Below are 17,187 nucleotides of genomic sequence, written 5' to 3' on the forward strand. Positions count from 1 at the left end.
AGATTTCTCTGGGCTACTTCTTGTCTAGACTCTACTGTGTGGTGTTTCATTTACTTTACTCACGCAGGCTTTGTTCGCCCCCATAACACTCCCAAGACAGCGGGGCTTCCAGAGGCGAAATGTCTTTCCCCACAGTTAAGTAGAGGCAGAAGGTGGAGGCTGACCTCTCTGCCTCCAGAGGCTCTCCTTATCTCCCAGTGTGCCTTGTTGCCTCCTGCAGAGAGCCAGGGTGCTAGTGCTGGCTGGGGGGTGGGGTGGGGGTGATGAGGAAGCTGGTACACCTGGGAAGGCTGAGCAGCAGCCAGAGCTGTGCATGCTCTGCTGGCTTCTTCTCCCTCGAAAGGACTTCTCCTGGGGATCCCTGGGTGGCTCAGCAGTTTAGCGCCTGCCTTTGGCCCAGGGCATGATCCTTGGAGTCTTGGGATCGAATCCTACATCGGGCCCCCTGCATGGAGCCTGCTTCTCCCTCTGCCTGTGTCTCTGCCTCTCTTTCTCTGTGTGTCTCTCATGAATAAATAAATAAAATCTTAAAAAAAAAAAAAAAAGAAAGAAAGAAAAGAAAGAAAGGACGGACTTCTTCCAGCCTCTCCACTCCCCAGTCCAGAATCCGGGGTCTGTGGTATGGAACGATAGACCTGGTGGTTCCTCGGTTCTAGTACCCTCGCTTACCCACCGCGGAGATGCTCTGGGGGGAATGCGACAGGCCCCTCCCGTGGAAGGGGCAGCGGAACCTGGGGTAGGCTCCAGGCCCCTGCCTCTGCTCTTGTCCTGTCGGGCCACTCCTGGTCTCTCCCTCGGTTTCCCTTGATCACCCTGAGCCCTCCTCCACGCTGCGGTGGGCCACCTCTGGTGACACCATTGAGCACAAGCTGCTGTGCATGGTACCTCCAGGCCCCTTTACGTGTGGCTGTCCTCTCCAGGAAGAACATGAGGACCTCTCCGGCGGGGACCAGCTGTGTCCGTGTCTTTGGAACTGGCTGGAAGCTGGGGCTCTGAAGTGGCGGGATCCCAGTTCCCTGCCTGTGGCTGAAGGCAAGCTGTGACTCGTCTCCCCAGTTACACGACCACTTCCTTGCCCCCGTGTCCTCTTGGGACAGTCACGGTGGATCCAGGAGTTGGGGCGCCCTGACTATGCCAGCCTTTCTCACTCCACAGGGCACTGGCACCCTGGGAGCTGGAGAGATGCAGCTGGAAGAGCCCGCGCCCGGGGCACGAGGGGTCCCATGCCATGTCACGGGCTTGTCCCCAGCTGCCACCGTGCTGATGGCTTGGCCGCCACTGCTGCTTACTGAGCACACCCGCGTGGGCCCTCGCTGCTGTGCCTTCCGTCGAGGCTCCGGCTGTCTCATCCCTGAGGGACCCCGGCATCCCACCTACCCAGGCTCACCAAGACAGGGCCCATCACCGGTCCTCCGCACTCCTGAGTGTCGCACAGAGCGGGGGTCAGGCCACCTTAGGTAAGTAAGGAAACGAGTGAATGAATTCTCCAGGTGCAGAGACGCCGCCCTGAGTCCTGTGGATTCCTAACAGGTGCAAGCGGCTGCTCCGAGCTGGCCACCACCTGCCACGACCCAGCTTCCCCATCCTTAGGTTCCTCCTTGCACAGGGGCCACACCTGGGACACTCTGGGGACAGCGCAGTGCTCACCGCAGGCCTCCACCCCCCCAGCCCAGCCCACGTGGCCTCCTTTTGTTCTCTCATCTCCGTTTCAGACAAGCCAGCCAGGCCTGGCCCCCCAGCTTGCTTTGCACACCCCCTGGAAGGTTTGACGGTCAGCCAACCTCGAGCTGGCCCGAGCACACATGGGCCAGGGCTGGTGCCAGGGCCCCAGCCGCCACTGCCCACCTCGCTGGCTCCGGGGCCCATGCATGCAGGCACAGCTGTGCCCGGACATTTGCCCCGACTGGCATGACCTTCGTCCGGAGTCCTTCCCCAGGCCTGTCATGTAGTAAAGCCCCCGGATAGCCCCCGGCCTCTAGTCCCCGCACGGCAGGGCCTTCAGCAGGAGCAGCCTGGCCGGGCCCTGGGCTCTGAGGAGAAGCAGGACGAGGGGTGGCAGGGAGTAGAAGCAGAGGGCTTGGCTACAGACCTGCATGGAGCGCCCCACTCTGCCGGCTGTGGGACTTACCTGCATCGCGCCTCAGTTTCTCTCATAAGCGGCAAGAGTAGAACAAACACCTGGTTCACGGACGTCCAGTGAGGAGGAACGAAGTGCTGTGTGTTAGCACATGTAAGCCTGAGATCAACGCTTGCCGGAACACCTTAATATTGGTGAGGTTGCTGAGCCTTTGAGCACCAGGCAGAGCAGGAGGCAGTATGTGAGCCCAGCTTGGCCTCCGGAGGCCTGGACTGGTTCCCTGCACCATTAGGCACCGGCCGCTGTCCCCCTGAGACCACCCAGGTGCTTGGGGGGACAGCTGCCACCTGGACACTTGCCAGGTCTTTGTGGTTCCCTGAGGCACTTAGCAAGCAGGTGCATCCCCCGAGAACAGGGACCGTGCCTGCCCACCTCACTCTTGTCTCCTCAGTACCCGCCGTACGTGTACCCTGTTCAGTCATTGAGTAAATGAACCAAGTTAGGTCCGCTTCCCTCTTGATTGCGTCTTCCCCGCTCACTCCTCCTCCTAGCACTATCTTGTGTGCTCCTGAGGCCAGGACTACATTGGATTAGCTTTGACTCCCTCAGCCTAGGTGCAAGATGTGGCCCAGAGCCGGTGCTCGGTACGGAAATACTGAATTATGGGTGCAGGGATCTCTCCACTCTGGGTGTCAGGCAGTGCCCTTGCCACAAAGCTTTCCTGAACCCTTTCATCACGTGCAGCAGAGGTCAGTTCCCCGGCCCCGTCCAGTTGCCAGGGAGCTGCCTGCATCACTGGTCCAGGAGCAATTGGACATCAGCCACTGCCTGGCACACCTGCGTTGGCACACCTGGGCTGTTCCAGAACAGACCTCATGGCTGAGGGTTAAGTAACACCAGGAGTGGGTATAAGGCCAGGCACCTCCTCTTTGTGGCTCTCCCGTGCAGCTTGGCGGGTGGCTGGTGGCTGGCAGGGGAGGGACCCTGGCACTGCTGCTCCCTGTATCTGCCGCCAGCAGAGCCTTAGACACCACAGGGATGCCTGCCCAGCTGATTGCACCGCAGAAGACAAAAGCTGCAGAGAGCAGCACAAGGAAAATGCAGACGACCCAGGAACTGGCAGAGAGCTTATCAGCCTGTTTCCTGCTTGTCAGTACGGGTGGGGGAGCGTTCTGGGGCCTGGCCATGGCCTGCACGTGGCACGAGTCCCTGGGGGAGTGGACACGGCACTGCCCTCCGAGTGAGGCAGGTCCCTTTACCTTTCTCAGAGCCCTTCTGAGGATTAGATGAGTTGAGACACTTAATGTGCCTGCAGTGTGGTGGCCTCACTATGGTAACAGCAACGGCCCCGAGAGGGGCACTGAACACGTACTGAGCATCTACTATGTGCTAAACTCCCTTTTAGTTGCTTTGTGTGTATTAACTCATGTAATCTTCATAATGACGCTGCGAGGTCGGTAGTACTATTATCTCCATTTTATAGATGAGAAAACTGAAGCTCAGAGATGTGGGGTTATTTCCCCAAGGTCACACAGCTACCAAGAAGCCAATCTGAAATTCAAACCAGGCCCTCTGGCTGCAGAGCACATGCATATAACCACCTCCCTACATGTTTTTTCCTTCTGCTCTTGAGTCCTACGCTTCGATGTGGTTGATGATGGTGGTGACAACCATTAGGATGCTGGTGGTTGTGCTGGGGGTGGAGGGGACAGTGACGATGGTAGAGCACATGGCCTCGTTTTGTTCATGACTTGCTTCTTCCTGGAATTCCAAACTTATTTGCATATCCGGTCCTCAGAGCAAGCCCGGGAAGGGGAGTAATTTTGAGATCTGAGGAAACTGAGCCTTACAAGGTGGCCAGGATGGACACAACTATGCGGTGACCTCTCTAAGGCCTAGAGCTGGGGGGAGACAGATTGGGGTGGACCCAGAGCTCCCAACCCTGACTTCAAGGGTGGGCACAGGGCTGCGGGAGGCTCTGCTTCACTGTGCCAGGGCCTGGCAGGAAGGGAGATCTGGGGCTATACTGCAGCACAGATAGGGTGGAAAGGTCACCCCCACCCATGTCACCTCTTTGGACGTTCGCTTACTCCCTCAGGATGATAGACTGAGGCTCTACAGTCAATCTGGTGGCAATTGTAGACCCTCTCGTGAAGGTGGTGGGATCATAGCTCTCATTCACAGAGAGCAAGCGCTTGTTTGTCTCATTTAATCTCCACAGTGGCCCTGAGAGGTCATTACTATCATTACTATCATCGTACAGATTGAATTTAAGATTTATTGCCCCAGTAATACCACGTAACAAACAACAGCATCTCACTGGTTCTGATAATAAGGATTTCTTGTTTGCGCATCTGGGCTTTTTGGCCAAGTGGCTCTGCTGATCTTGGCTGGACACCCCCATGTCTGGGCTTGGCTGTGGTTGGTTCGTCTAGTCTATCTGGGGTGTTTGGGGGTGTCTCAGCTCGACTCTGTGTGTCTTTCAACTCCTGGGCCCAGCCTGGGAATGTCCTTCTGAATGCTGGCACTTCCCTTAAGGGGGTCAGTACTATGACTCCTGAGGCTTCATGGAGCTGGGGCACTTTCTCGAGGCTGCCCAAGCCAAGAAGTGGCTCCGCCACAATTGGAATGTCCACGGCCTCTTTCCTGGGTGCATGTGCAAAAGAGCCCATACCTGTGCCCAGGTGCCATTTGGGGAGGAACGTGCAGCCCGTTCTCAGACACAATGTTTCTTAGAAGCTGGAAGCCAGGAGGAAAAGAAGCTGCAGGACAGCCAAACAGTGCCCTTCCAAGAGGTGAGGCGAGCCCCTTGTTTCCCACAAGCTTCCCTCTGGGTGGCCACCCCAGAGGCTAGACCACAGGGGGCGATTCCTCTTGAGACCCCAGAGCCTCTGGACAAGTCGTAGAGAAGCGAGGCCCTTCAGCCATGAAACAGCCACCAGGCTGGGGGCCTCACCGGTGGAATCTCCAGCCTCAAGGATCAAAACCAAGTCAGGGCTCGGATTTTGAAAATGGCTTCAAAGTACCAGATTCCTCATTCAATGGGTAGAGCTGTTGCTCCTCCTCCTTTGCCCCCACTACACCGGCCCAGGGAGTGCTGGCAACACGTTCAGGTTAGCTGTGTGTGTGTGCGTGTGTGTCCACCCAGCCCTCTGACGACAGTGACTGTGGCTCCATCATGTCTCTGTCCTAGTGTCCACCTACGTGCCCGGCACACGTGGAAGTCAACTTGGTAGGCAGAGCGGCTATGTGAATGTCCCTGGATGTGGGATACGCTCAGGTCCTCCGGGGGCTTGGGCTCCAGACCCCCCTGCTCTGGGTGGGACGCTGGAAAGCCCTCCTGTCGCGCCATCTACAGACAAAGCCTGTGGCTCCGGGAGACTCGGTTTGACCCTCCCATTTGGCAGATTTGTGCCCACATGGAAAGAGCCCAGCCTTAGAATTTGACAGACTCGGGAGTCCTTTCTCTGGCTTTTCCCAGCTGGTGGTGACTTTTGCCTCGTGCCTCTATTTCCCCACCTGTAAGATGAACACAGAAACCCACATTTCCTGTTGCCCGATTGGCTGAAAAGAATAGAGATGATTGTTTGCAAAGCTCAGGCACCAGCAGTAGCTATGGTTGTGATGGTCTTTTCTCTGAGAAGGAACCACTCCTGTGGTGTCTTGCCAGGGGAGGGGGGCCGGGGGTTGGCAGCCAAAGCTTTCAGTGGCGAAGGTGCAGTTACCTGGAGGCTTCTCTGGTGGTGCCTTTTCTCTTGCAGTAAAAGTGCCGTCATTAGAACACAGCAGTAAGCCAGCTGGCTACTCCAGCCCTGCCTGGATTCCCAGGAAATCCACTGGAAAGGAGCTGCCTGCTGCCCACTGGCCCGCTGTGCAGGCACCAGTGGCCGTGAGAACACACGGAGACAGGAGAACAAACCCATTGCGCACTGGGGATTTTATCCTCGAGCCCATAAGGTGCGGATACCTTGCAGTTTATAAGTGTTCCCAGGAGGTGCATGCCTGCTAGTTAAGCCTTCTATCACTCCCGCCCTTTGGGGACAGGGGGGCAGCTCAGGCATGATGTAAGACTTTAGGATTGTGTTCCCACCTGGGCCCTTCCTTTTTCTTCCCTGGTTTCTTTTATTCTGCATTTACTGGGCACTTAGTGTCCGATGGGCACCATGCTGTGTGCTGGGGATATGAGGAGGACTAACAATGTGGTGCGGTAGAAGGACAAGTCAACACATGGGTTTGGCTCCATTACAGACCCCCAAAGATCTCCACGTCCTGATCTCCAACACCCGTGACTGTCACCCTGCGTGGAAGAAGGACTTTGCAGAAGCGATTAAGTTAAGGATCTTGAGATGAGGGACGCCTGGGTGGCTCAGCAGTTGAGCATCCGCCTTTGGCTCAGGGCATGATCTCAGAGTCCCGGGATCTAGTCCCACATCGGGCTTCCTGTGTGAAGCCTGCTTCTCCCTCTGCCTGTGTCTCTGCCTCTCTCTCAGTGTCTCTCATGAATAAATAAAAATCTTTTAAAATTTTTTTAAAATTTACAAAAATTAAAAAATAAAAGGACCTTGAGATGAGGGGATTATCCTGGTGCATCCAAGAGGATCTAATGTAATCTTAAGTGTCTTTAGGAAAGGGATCAGGAGGGAGATGAGACCTGTGACTGTGGAAACAGAACGAAGTGATGCAGCCAGGACCCCAGGACCGCCTACAGCCTCTAGAAATGGAAGACGTAAGGAGCCTACTTTCCCTTGGAGCCTCCAGAAAGAACCAGTTTTGCCGGCACCTTGATTTTAGCCCCTTTAACTTATTTTGGTCTCCCGACCTTCAGACCCGTAAGAGAATGAATTTGTGCTGTTTTTGGTGGTTGATGGTTATGGCAGCAACGGGAAAACTAATATAACATTCATTGCCATATTGAGTGATGAGTGTTAACACTGCTGTTCTTCGGCAACCCCACGTGGCTCAATGGTTCAGAGCAAGATCCCTGGAGTCCCAATGCCCTGGTTCAAGTCTGTTTCCACCTTTCATTGGTTGAGGGGCCTTTTGGCACATCGCCCCTGCCCCGTGCCTCCTCCTCCATCAGGGGACACTGGGTGGTGGGGAGGCACTCAGCAGGGCTGCCCAAGTGCTGGGCAACGGTTGGAGAGGCTTCTGGGCTGAGCCTTTTGATAGCAGATGGTAGGACCAGTAGGAGTCGTGGCTTTTATTGGACCAGTCACTGGCCCCTGATCCTCCTTGGGGTAATGCAATTCACAGAAAGCCCCAGTTTTTCCTTTAAGCTACTCTTGAATACAGTAAGCTCCTTTATGGAGTAAAAGTGGCCCCTGCCATGTGCCCATCTTCATAGGATGGAGCAGAGTGTGTGGAGCCCTGCAGGTTTTCCAGGAATCCTGGGTTTAGGCTCCTTTCTTGGGACATTTGGCTTTGATGCTGCTCTGGTTTGTCAGCTGCAGACCCCCTGTCGGGATTCTCACTTGACAACGGGCTGCCTGGACCCCTTTTCTTACAGCTGGATCTGCTCCACCATTACCAGGGGCACAGGGATTGAGGAACTCTAGGCCGTGGGAGGATCTAAGGCTGCTAAGAACCAAGCACTTCTGGGGGCCCTGTGGCAGCCACACTCGAGAAGTTGATGCCCTTGTGCCCATTTTGCAGATTGTGCTCTGCAGATTGTGACTGGGTAACACCATTCTCTCCTCTAATCTAAATGTAGGTTCAGGAGGTGAGAGGTCATTCTTGCTGCTATGATTTACTATAGGGTATCATCCCCCACCCACCCACCCCCGAGATAATTTGCCTTTGTTTCTGTGTCATTAACAGTCTGTTTGTGTTCTTGATGCCATGTCAGCAGACGGGGTGGAGAGAGAACCTGGAAGCATCTGGGCCATAAGATGAGTCCATCCGGAGGGTAGACCTCAATGCAGTTTTAGCAGAAGTACCAGCTGGGCTGAGAAACCCCGGCCCCTCATTTGTGCCTCACATGACACTCTCCGGGAGGTGACGACAAGCAGCACCTATGTTCACGCTGGAGCATGAGATCAGGGGCTGCAGGGAGGTTCCGGTGGCAGGTGGAAGAGGGGTGTGCAGTCTGCTCCAGGGCAGAGAGGGCCCCGGGTGGTTCCGTGAACACTCACTGTGTCCCGAGGCTGTCTCAGGGGGTTCCCCGTAGCCTGTCCATGAAACCTGCCTCTTCCTCTGGGGCGGATGCTTCACCCCTATTTCTGAGATGAAGCAACCCCAGGCCTGGAAACTTAAATATCTGCCAAAGCATTTACCCTACCAAAGGGCAAAGGAGCGAGGGTTCCGCTCGGGTCCTCCTGTCCCTCTGACCCTTCCTTTTAGCACACTCCCACCTTGGGTGAGTGGCTCGCTGATATTGTAAAAGGCAGTTCAGATGCTTAACTGGAAAGTGGGAGAAATGTAAAATACAATGGACCTTGCCTATTTACCCTAATTAAATGAGGAAACAATTTAAACATTGTCATCCATTGCCGTAATGAGGCCAGAGGACAGCAGGTGCGAGTTTGCGCTGCCTGTGGCAATTGGTAGGATGTGTGGAATGGGTTTTGTTAGCATAGTTTGCAAAAATAGCCTTGATGGAGTCTGCGCATTTTCACTCATTTCTCAGTTGTATCCTAAGGGGATAATTCAAAGGAATAGAAAAACCCTATTTTGTGCAAATGCCTATGAAATCATGTTTTTTTTTTTTTTAACCTTTGATTATGGAACATTTCAAACATCTAAGAAAGTGGAGAGGATAGTATAATGCACACCTATACACACCCCTTGCCTCGTTTTAACAGTTACAAACCTTTGCTTTATTTACTTCATGATTTTGTTTCTAAAATATTTTCAAGTCAATGATAGCGTGATAGTTCATTTCCAGATATTTCAGAGGGACTTTAGTTATGAGAATAAAAAGTTGAAACTAGGGATCCCTGGGTGGTGCAGCAGTTTGGCGCCTGCCTTTGGCCCAGGGCGCGATCCTGGAGACCCTGGGATCGAATCCCACATCGGGCTCCCGGTGCATGGAGCCTGCTTCTCCCTCTGCCTGTGTCTCTGCCTCTCTCTCTCTCTCTCTCTGTGACTATAATAAATAAATAAAAAATTAAAAAAAAAAAGTTGAAACTAAACTGGATTAAGTGGAGAATGGTTAAGTAAATGTGATGATCCATCTGTGGTCCAATATTATGAGACCCTTAAAATTATCATTTTGAAATTCCTATTATAAGATTTCTTGGAGCTCGACGCTTTGCCTTTTTATACAGTTTATCATAGTTTCTAATGATTTCATTGTTGGGTTGTTTGATTAAGGTCTATTTCCCCTACTTACCTGGCAGGGACAGTGTCCTTTCTGCTCACCATTTTTTGTCCCGACTGCCCAGGACGGTGCCTGGGAGACAGCAGGTGTAAAATAAAATTGGTTGAATGAATGCCAAATGAGCATTCTTGAGATCCCTGAAATAACATGCTGAGTGATGCAATCAAAAGCACATAATCTCATATGAGGACAATGTGGAAATACATATGCATACAGATGACTTCTGGAAGGCCGCTTCAGGGAATCTCAAGTTTTTATGCTCGCATCATGGGAAATATGGGTCAGATTTGCTCTCCTGCTGTTATTTCCCTTATGTTGTGGTCATGCGGTGGTAGCGGCGCAGAGGCTGCCACTGCCACCACGCATCCGGCTTGCTCTGCGCGATGTCAGAGAATAGGAACATCAGCCCGCGTTGGGAAGACTTGGTTTTGAAGTCTCCGCTGTCCTGACAGTCTCTGAACCCCGCAGAGCTTAGTTCGTTCCTTCAGCTTGCCACTGTGGTAGAGGTACCTGCCCCTCTGCATTTCTGTAACTGGATGGTGCAGTGATGAATGGATCACAGATGAGAGCACAGTGTAAAATGTCTCCTGAGCGGGCTGCTCCCCAGCTGTCTCCACCGTGACACGCCACCCCACAGAGCTGCCCTGATGCCCGCCTTCCAGCAGAGTCCGCGAGCAGATCCACAGAGTGTGCTGTAGTTAGGGTCTTCTTAGGTGTCCATCTGAAAATCCCTGCTGATAGTAAACGGGAAGGTGATGGCTAATTAACTCCGAGAGCTTCCTCCATGTGCACCCATCTCACTAATTGATGGGTCCATCAGTCATCCAGCGATATTTATTGCACTGGGGCTGTGTGTTCATTAGCCCTTGGCAGCTGCCCACCCTGCCCTGACTCTGGATTTTTTTAAGTGGCAGTAGAGTCTGTGGGCATCTGGCCCTTGGGGTCACCAGGAAGGATGAAGGTGGTTCAGCCAGGGGATGAGGGCCAGGATCATTACCTTATAAGAAGGACTTTTAGTAGAGGAATCCTGGCTGACTCTCCCCTTTTTTCTAGAGGACCCAGGCAAGGTGTTAGAGCCTGTATGAGTTTCCCAGGGTTGCCATAACAAAGTACCACAAACGAGGTGGCTTACACAACAGAAATTTACTCCTTCACAGTTTTGGAGGCCAGAAGGCCAAAGTCAAGGTTTAGTGAGATGCCATGCTCCATCTGAAGGCTCTAGTGGAGGATCCTTCTTGCCTCTTCCTAGTGTCTGGTGTAGCTAGGAATCCTGTAGCTTAGGCTCCTTGGCTTGTGGCCTCCACCCTGGATTTCTTCCCTGTGTGTGTCACCTGCCCCTCTTCCTCCTTATGAGAGCACCAATCATTGGATTTAGGGCCACGCTAATCTGCTATGATCTTATCTCAACTCGATTGCATCTGCAAAGAGCCTATTTCAATAGAAGACCTCATTCATAAGTACTTGGGGTTAGGATTTCAGCATATCCTTTTGGGGGGATCCAGTTCAACCCCTAACAGAATCCAAAGCCAAAGCAATTCCTTTTTCTCTTGAGCAGCAGCCCTGTTCCCCTAAGGACCACTGCTTAGCATGTGTGTAGATGGACCACTTATTTTTCACATGGGCCCTGGATGGGTCCCCTCCTGCTCATTATCCCTTTTGATTCTATAATAACCCTGTCATGCATGTATTCAGGCATGCACAGCATACTTTTTGGCCACCTGGTATGAGCCCAGGCCTATGCCTGGTTCTGGTATACAAGGATATAAAAGGCCAGGGATTTTCAGTTGGTCGAAAACTCCGCGAGAAACTCTACCTTCCTTTCCAGTCTGTACATGCCGAGCAGCAGTCCTTCCTCCTGACCATCAAAACTGCCTTGAGCCATTGCCAAATGTTCCCTGGGGGTGGAGGGTCGGGGGGTGAAAACATCCTCCATTAAGAACCACTGGTTTAGCCTAGCAAGGCCCCACATGTGCAACTCCAGAAATCCCCTTTACTGATTCTCCCTCCTTGCAAGAGAATTGTTTCGAATAAACAAACTTCACTTGTTAGGTAATTGTTTGCCCACCTTTTTACCTAAAAACCCACTTTCTTCCCTAAAAATAAAACTCCACCCATTGGGGTTTCTTTCTTTTCTTTTTTTTTAAGATTATTTATTTATTTATTCATGAGAGACACACAGAGAGAGGCAGAGACCCAGGCAGAGGGAGAAGCAAGGCTCCATGCAGGGAGCCCGATGGGGGACTTGATCCCAGGATTCCACGACCACGCCCTGGGCCTCGGGCAGGCGCTAAACCACTGAGCACCCAGGGATCCCCATTGGGGTTTCTGATCCTTGTCACCAGACTGAGTTGATGCCATTCTGGCTAGTATCAAGCAAAGAAGCTTGACATTTTAGGGCCTGTCTGTGGCCTTATTGAAAAGAAGGTACAGGGGCACTTGGGTGGCTCAGCGGTTGAGCATCTGCCTTAGGCTCAGAATATGATTCCAGGATTCTGGGATCGAGTCCTCCATCAGGCTCCCTGTAGTGGAGTCTGCTTCTCCTTCTGCCTGTGTCTCTGCCTCTCTCTCTGTGTCTCTCATGAATAAATAAATAAAATATTAAAAAAAAAAAAGAAGGTACAGTTGCTGGTAATTTTTCTGACCAGTTGAAAAAAAAATAGCCCAAATACACCCATTGAGGAATCACTGCTATAAATTTCCATTCACTGTCTGAAATCACGTTTTGAATCAAATGTCTGTGGATGGTTCCTCAGAGCTCCAGATTTCTCCCCTTCCTCCTCCGCCCACCTCTCCTTACCTGGCAGCCGCCTGATTCTTCTTTTAAATTGCAATTCAGAGAACAGTGCACACCAGCTGCCTTTGGAAGTCTTTCAAAGACATGAAGACTGTCCCCTCCTCTCCGTGCATTCCTCCCACCCACACTGTCCTCAGATTACTGCCCTAATGCCTTCATGGTCATCGCTTGGGTTATAAGGCCTAGTGGTGCTAGCTAGGCTTTAGGAAATGCCCCCACGTGAGCACTGCAAGATGGGCAGGTGTCCCCTCGGGGAAAAGGCAGGTTGGCCTCAAAAAGGAGAAGAACTTAGGGATGCAGTGGTTCAGAGGGGATTGTGGCCGGGATGTTGGCTCTTCTCTGTTGAGTTGGGGCTTTTGGAGGCTTCTGAGCAGACCTGACTTGCCTTTCAACTGCTCTGTTGAAAATCAACCGAAGGTGACCAAGGTAGGAATAGGTAGACCATGAGGAGGCTCTGGAAGAAATCCTGGGAAGTGATGACAAGGGGGTGTCCACATGGTAGCAGAGGAAATCTCAAGAAAGGATCAGATATGAATGCATCCTGCAGGCAGCAGTTGCTGATGTCTTGGATACAGAGTGTCAGAGGGTGATCCTACAGTTTTACCTTGAGCAACTGGAGAGTGAAGTTTCCATTTATTCATATAAGGGGATCAGTGAGGGGAGCGGGTGGTGGAGATGTTTGATTCATTTGTTTTGCAGGTAGGATTCCACTCGTTATTTTTGAGATGTCCATCAGACATACAAAGATAATGAGGAAGTAGCTGGATGTATGCATCTGAAATATAAAGATTAACTTTGTATGTCAAGAGGTGCCTGGCTGACTCCGTCAGTTAAGCATTCGACTCTTGATTTCAGCTCAGGTCATGATCTCAGGGTCCTAGGATTGAGCCCCCGCAGCAGGGAGTCTGCTTGAAGATTCTCTCTCTCTGCCCCTCCCACTCATTCTCTCTCTCTCTTCTCTCTCTCTCAAATAAGTAAATAAATCTTTTAAAAAAAATGTGTGTCAAGTTGGCTGGGCCATGGGATCAGGAATTTGGTCAAACAACAGTTCAGATGTAACTGTGAAGGTATTTTTTTGGATGAGATTAACACTGACATCAGAAGACTTGGAATAGAACACCTTACCCTCCATAACGTGGGTGCATCTCATCCAATCAGTTGGATGAGCCCTTAAGGAAAAAAACAAAACAAAACAAAACAAAAAAACGGAAGGTCTAAGGAAGTGGGAATTGTGCCTTGAACCAAGATGGTCTCAAGACTCCAGCAATAACATGAGCTCTTCCCTGAGTCTCCGGTCTGCTCGCTGGTCTACCCTGCAGATTTTGGACTTGCCAGCCTCTATAACTTTGTGAGCCAGTTCCTTTTATATATTTCTCTTGCTCTGAAGAACCCTGACTAATGTGCATGGAGTAAACGGATAATATTTGGATACATATTTTAGAGTCATATTACTTAAGCCTTGAGACTGGTGTGATCCCCAAGAGGGCAAGCGTGAGCAGAGAGGAGCAGACCATTGGGCTCTCCACCACAAGTCAGGAGATTTAGAAACTCTGTGTAACGTGTGATGTTTACTAAGCACTTACTATGTGTCGGCATCCCCCAGGACTGGTTGCTGATGTCTATCTCATTTGTTCTGGAAGCTTGGGAAATGATCCCGATTGGGCCACCTACTTATGACTGCTATGTTGTGACGTGTCAGCATCTCCAGAGTTCTGGCAGCAGCATGGCACCCGGCTGTTCCTCCTCCTGTCAGAAATTGATTATTCTGGCATCTTCCTTCCGGGACATTTTCAGTTCCCCTGACCTCCAGCCTCCTGAAACCATTTTGTGTCTCCTGATACTGAGTAATTCTATTTATTAAAACATGTGGAGCCTCCTTACTGGCAAGTGTTGGTAAAAATAGTTCTGCAGCCCCAAGGGACAGGGCCATTTGAACTTGGTGACTTGAAAAACGTTTGGTGTGAATAATGAAAAGTGCAGGACCATGGTGATGGTCCCTCAGCCTCTTTGTTCCTTGTTTTCTTTGTGTGGCAAAACGTTTAACCCATATTTTCCAAGAACTGTGTAGGTGGGTTCCTGGGGACAATTAATTTTTGGGGAAGTATTGTTCCTCTGGATGTGGAAATGATGAAGCAAAGAGTAACATTGAGCAAGAATCGTCCCGATGCCGGGCCTAGGCTGGTTATGGTACCGTGTGCTTGGGGCGTAGGAGGCATCGCTTCTGCTTGACTTGGATTTTGGCCTGGCCTCAGGGTGATGACCCTAGAAACCTTGTTCCAGCCAGATGTCAAATGGATCATCTAATGTTTAAGGCTGCAATTGGTTCAAACTGAGAACAGGTGCAGCCTGGCAGCTAGAAGAGACACAAGTCTTTGTGTGAGCAATACCGGGCTCTGGTTTCCAGCCTGCTCCTGGCTTGCTGTGTGACCTTGGGTAAGTGTCCTCACCTCTCTCTGAGCAGCAGTTCTTTGTCTGTGATGAGTTTGGGCTTGGTGATCTCTGGAGGATGAGACGGTGGCCAGTGGGAGGGTACGTGACCCAAATAAAGCCCCCCACCCCACCCTCCTCAAGCACCCAGCCAGCTATTGTAGTGTGGGACCAGGGCTGCTGAGTTAATTTTTGGACCATGGGGTGTAATGAAATTTCCTGAATTTTAGATGTGCACAAGGAATTCAGAAATATTTACAACATCCTGTGGGTGAAACCTGTAGCCGGATAGAGCCCCTAGGTCTTTGGTTTACAGCTGAGTGTGAGTGCGTTGTCCTTCGGGAGTTATCACAGGCTGGGGGCCCGGAGGTGAGGGAAGCTCCTTGGAGTTATTTTGTCTTGAAATCTGTACAAGTAATTTCAAGGAACTGGGGGAGCAAAGCCAGACTGGATGCCGGGTCACGAGATTGCTGTTGCCTAGAGCCCTGGAGGGAGGGCGTGGCCTTCCTTTCATCCTGGGTGGAAATGTCAGCCCGAGGCAGGGGTTGGGTCAGATGATCTCCTTAGGATTTATCGCCAGGTCGCCAGGTCGGGCCTGCAGCCCAGGGACTGGCTCTGCGGACTGCATGGCATTCCGAGCTGCAGAGAATCGAATATTTCAATGTATTCATTTTCCACTGAACAGTATCTCTGATAGATCTTTTGTGGGTATAAGTGCGCACACACACACACACACACACACCGACACACACACTCCGTGTTCTTTTTTTAACTGCTGCATGATATTCCGTAGTTTTCCCCCCAGTGGTTTCGTGGTCATTTTGCGTTTATCCACTTCTCCCTTTAATGTGTACTTCCCATGATTTCATGTCATAGACATTTTCTTTAACCTACACTTCACCTTTTTCCCTCCCCGTCTCCCTTCTTCCTTTTCTCTTTCCCTTGTATCCATCCACGTATAGATCCCTTTATCAGACATGCAGGGCCCACAGGAGCTAGATGTAGGGACAGCGTCTTGAGGCCTTCCCTTCAGGAGCTCTGATCCAATGGGGAGCCAGAGAAGAAGCCCATCATGGTGAATCCCTGGAAGCAAGTTCTTCAGTGTTTTGTTTTTGTTTTGTTTTTTTAAGGATTTTATTTATTTATTCACGAGAGACACAGAGAGAGGCAGAGACACAGGCAGAAAGAGAAGCAGGCTCCATACAGGGAGCCTGATGGAAGATTCGATCCCAGGATCCCAGGGTCACGCCCTGAGCCACAAGCAGATAGATGCTCAACCACTGAGCCACCCAGCTGCCCCTTCAGTGGTCCTTTTAAAGAAGCTTTTCTTGGCCTTCTGGAGTTTGAGAATCTGAGGTAGAAGGTGATCTTTCAAAGGAGTAGTCCGCCTTTGAAGCAATATTAGCATGTCTGCATCTTTGGAATCTTTCAGGACCCTCGTCAGCTGCCCGCCCTCCCCTTTATCCCATTGCTCAGGCAGTGGCTTGAGCAGAATAACACCCAGGCTGGCTCTGGAATGGTGGCCATGGGAAAGGGCAGGGTGCTGTCCTGGCCTGGAGAGGGTGGCTCTTTCCTTTGCGATGGGAGAGAGCAGATCCTGGAACAGTGCTGCACATCAGAAGTCAGTCTAAAATGGACACGGGGCCCCAGGTCTTCTTCCTTGAGGAGATTAAGATGGATACAAAGAGAAGGCAATGTGTTTACAGACACAGAGAAAAGCTGAAAATCAATTTCCTTATTTTCGGGGCATGTAGGTGGCTCAGTGGTTGAGCGTTTGCCTCTGGCTCAGGGCGTGATCTCAGGGTCCTGGGATAGAGTCCCACCTCGGGCTCCCTGCAGGGAGCCTGCTTCTCCCTCTGCCTGTGTCTCTGCTTCTCTGTGTCTCTCCTGAATAAATAAATAAAATCTTTAAAATAAATAAATAAAAATAAATAATTCCTTATTTTCCAAATAGACATAGTTACGTATGTTTTGGGCCAGGAGCCGTGTCTTGGCTTTTCCTTTCATCCTCTATACCTTCAGCTTCTTTTTATTGTGACATCTTGAAGGTGGTCACAGGGGTCACTTGCAGAGCAGCAGTCGCCAGCAATTGGAGCTCTAGGAATGGAAGAATTTGCGTACAGCGCTTTGGAGCTTGGGCGTCAGAGTTGGGTTCAGGTACCCACTGAACCCCAGTCCCGTTGAGCGAGTCATGGTAGGTACCTCTGTGTCTCAGCTTGGTCCCATGTAAAATGCGGAAAGGGTCACTGTCTTCCTTCTGGGGGCGCTGGATGGGCTGAGTGAGCCATTCCGCGTGAAACACCTGCCCTCACCCTGGAACCGTGCCCGGTACATGGTACGCACACGCGCGGCTCAAAAGCCTCCTTATCACAGACGCCCTTTCCTGGCCGTTCTGGGTAAACAGCACCCACCTCGGACCCGTCTCCCGTCCCCATTCTTTCTTTATGGATCTCTGGAGCACTCAGCACCATCTGACCTGTTTGCTTATTTGTTTGTGGACTCTCTGCCCCCAACCCCCGTTGAGCCCCACAAATGCAGGGATTCCTATTGTTTCTGTCTAATGATTGTGTC

At 51.4% G+C, this 17,187-nt stretch overlaps 1 long non-coding RNA gene across 4 annotated transcripts in view; it reads left to right on the forward strand.

Moving 5' to 3' along the window:
• Positions 1-17,187, forward strand: part of LOC102151812 — a 237,951-nt gene that overhangs the window by 187,507 nt on the left and 33,257 nt on the right. For all 4 annotated transcript variants that reach the window (XR_005368676.1, XR_005368657.1, XR_005368655.1 and 1 more), the window contains one exon: positions 1,156-1,457. This is a non-coding gene — a long non-coding RNA (uncharacterized LOC102151812). The remainder of the gene's footprint in view (positions 1-1,155; positions 1,458-17,187) is intronic.

Source organism: Canis lupus, chromosome 13 (genome assembly GCF_011100685.1).
Source record: "Canis lupus familiaris isolate Mischka breed German Shepherd chromosome 13, alternate assembly UU_Cfam_GSD_1.0, whole genome shotgun sequence".
NCBI lineage: Eukaryota > Metazoa > Chordata > Mammalia > Carnivora > Canidae > Canis > Canis lupus.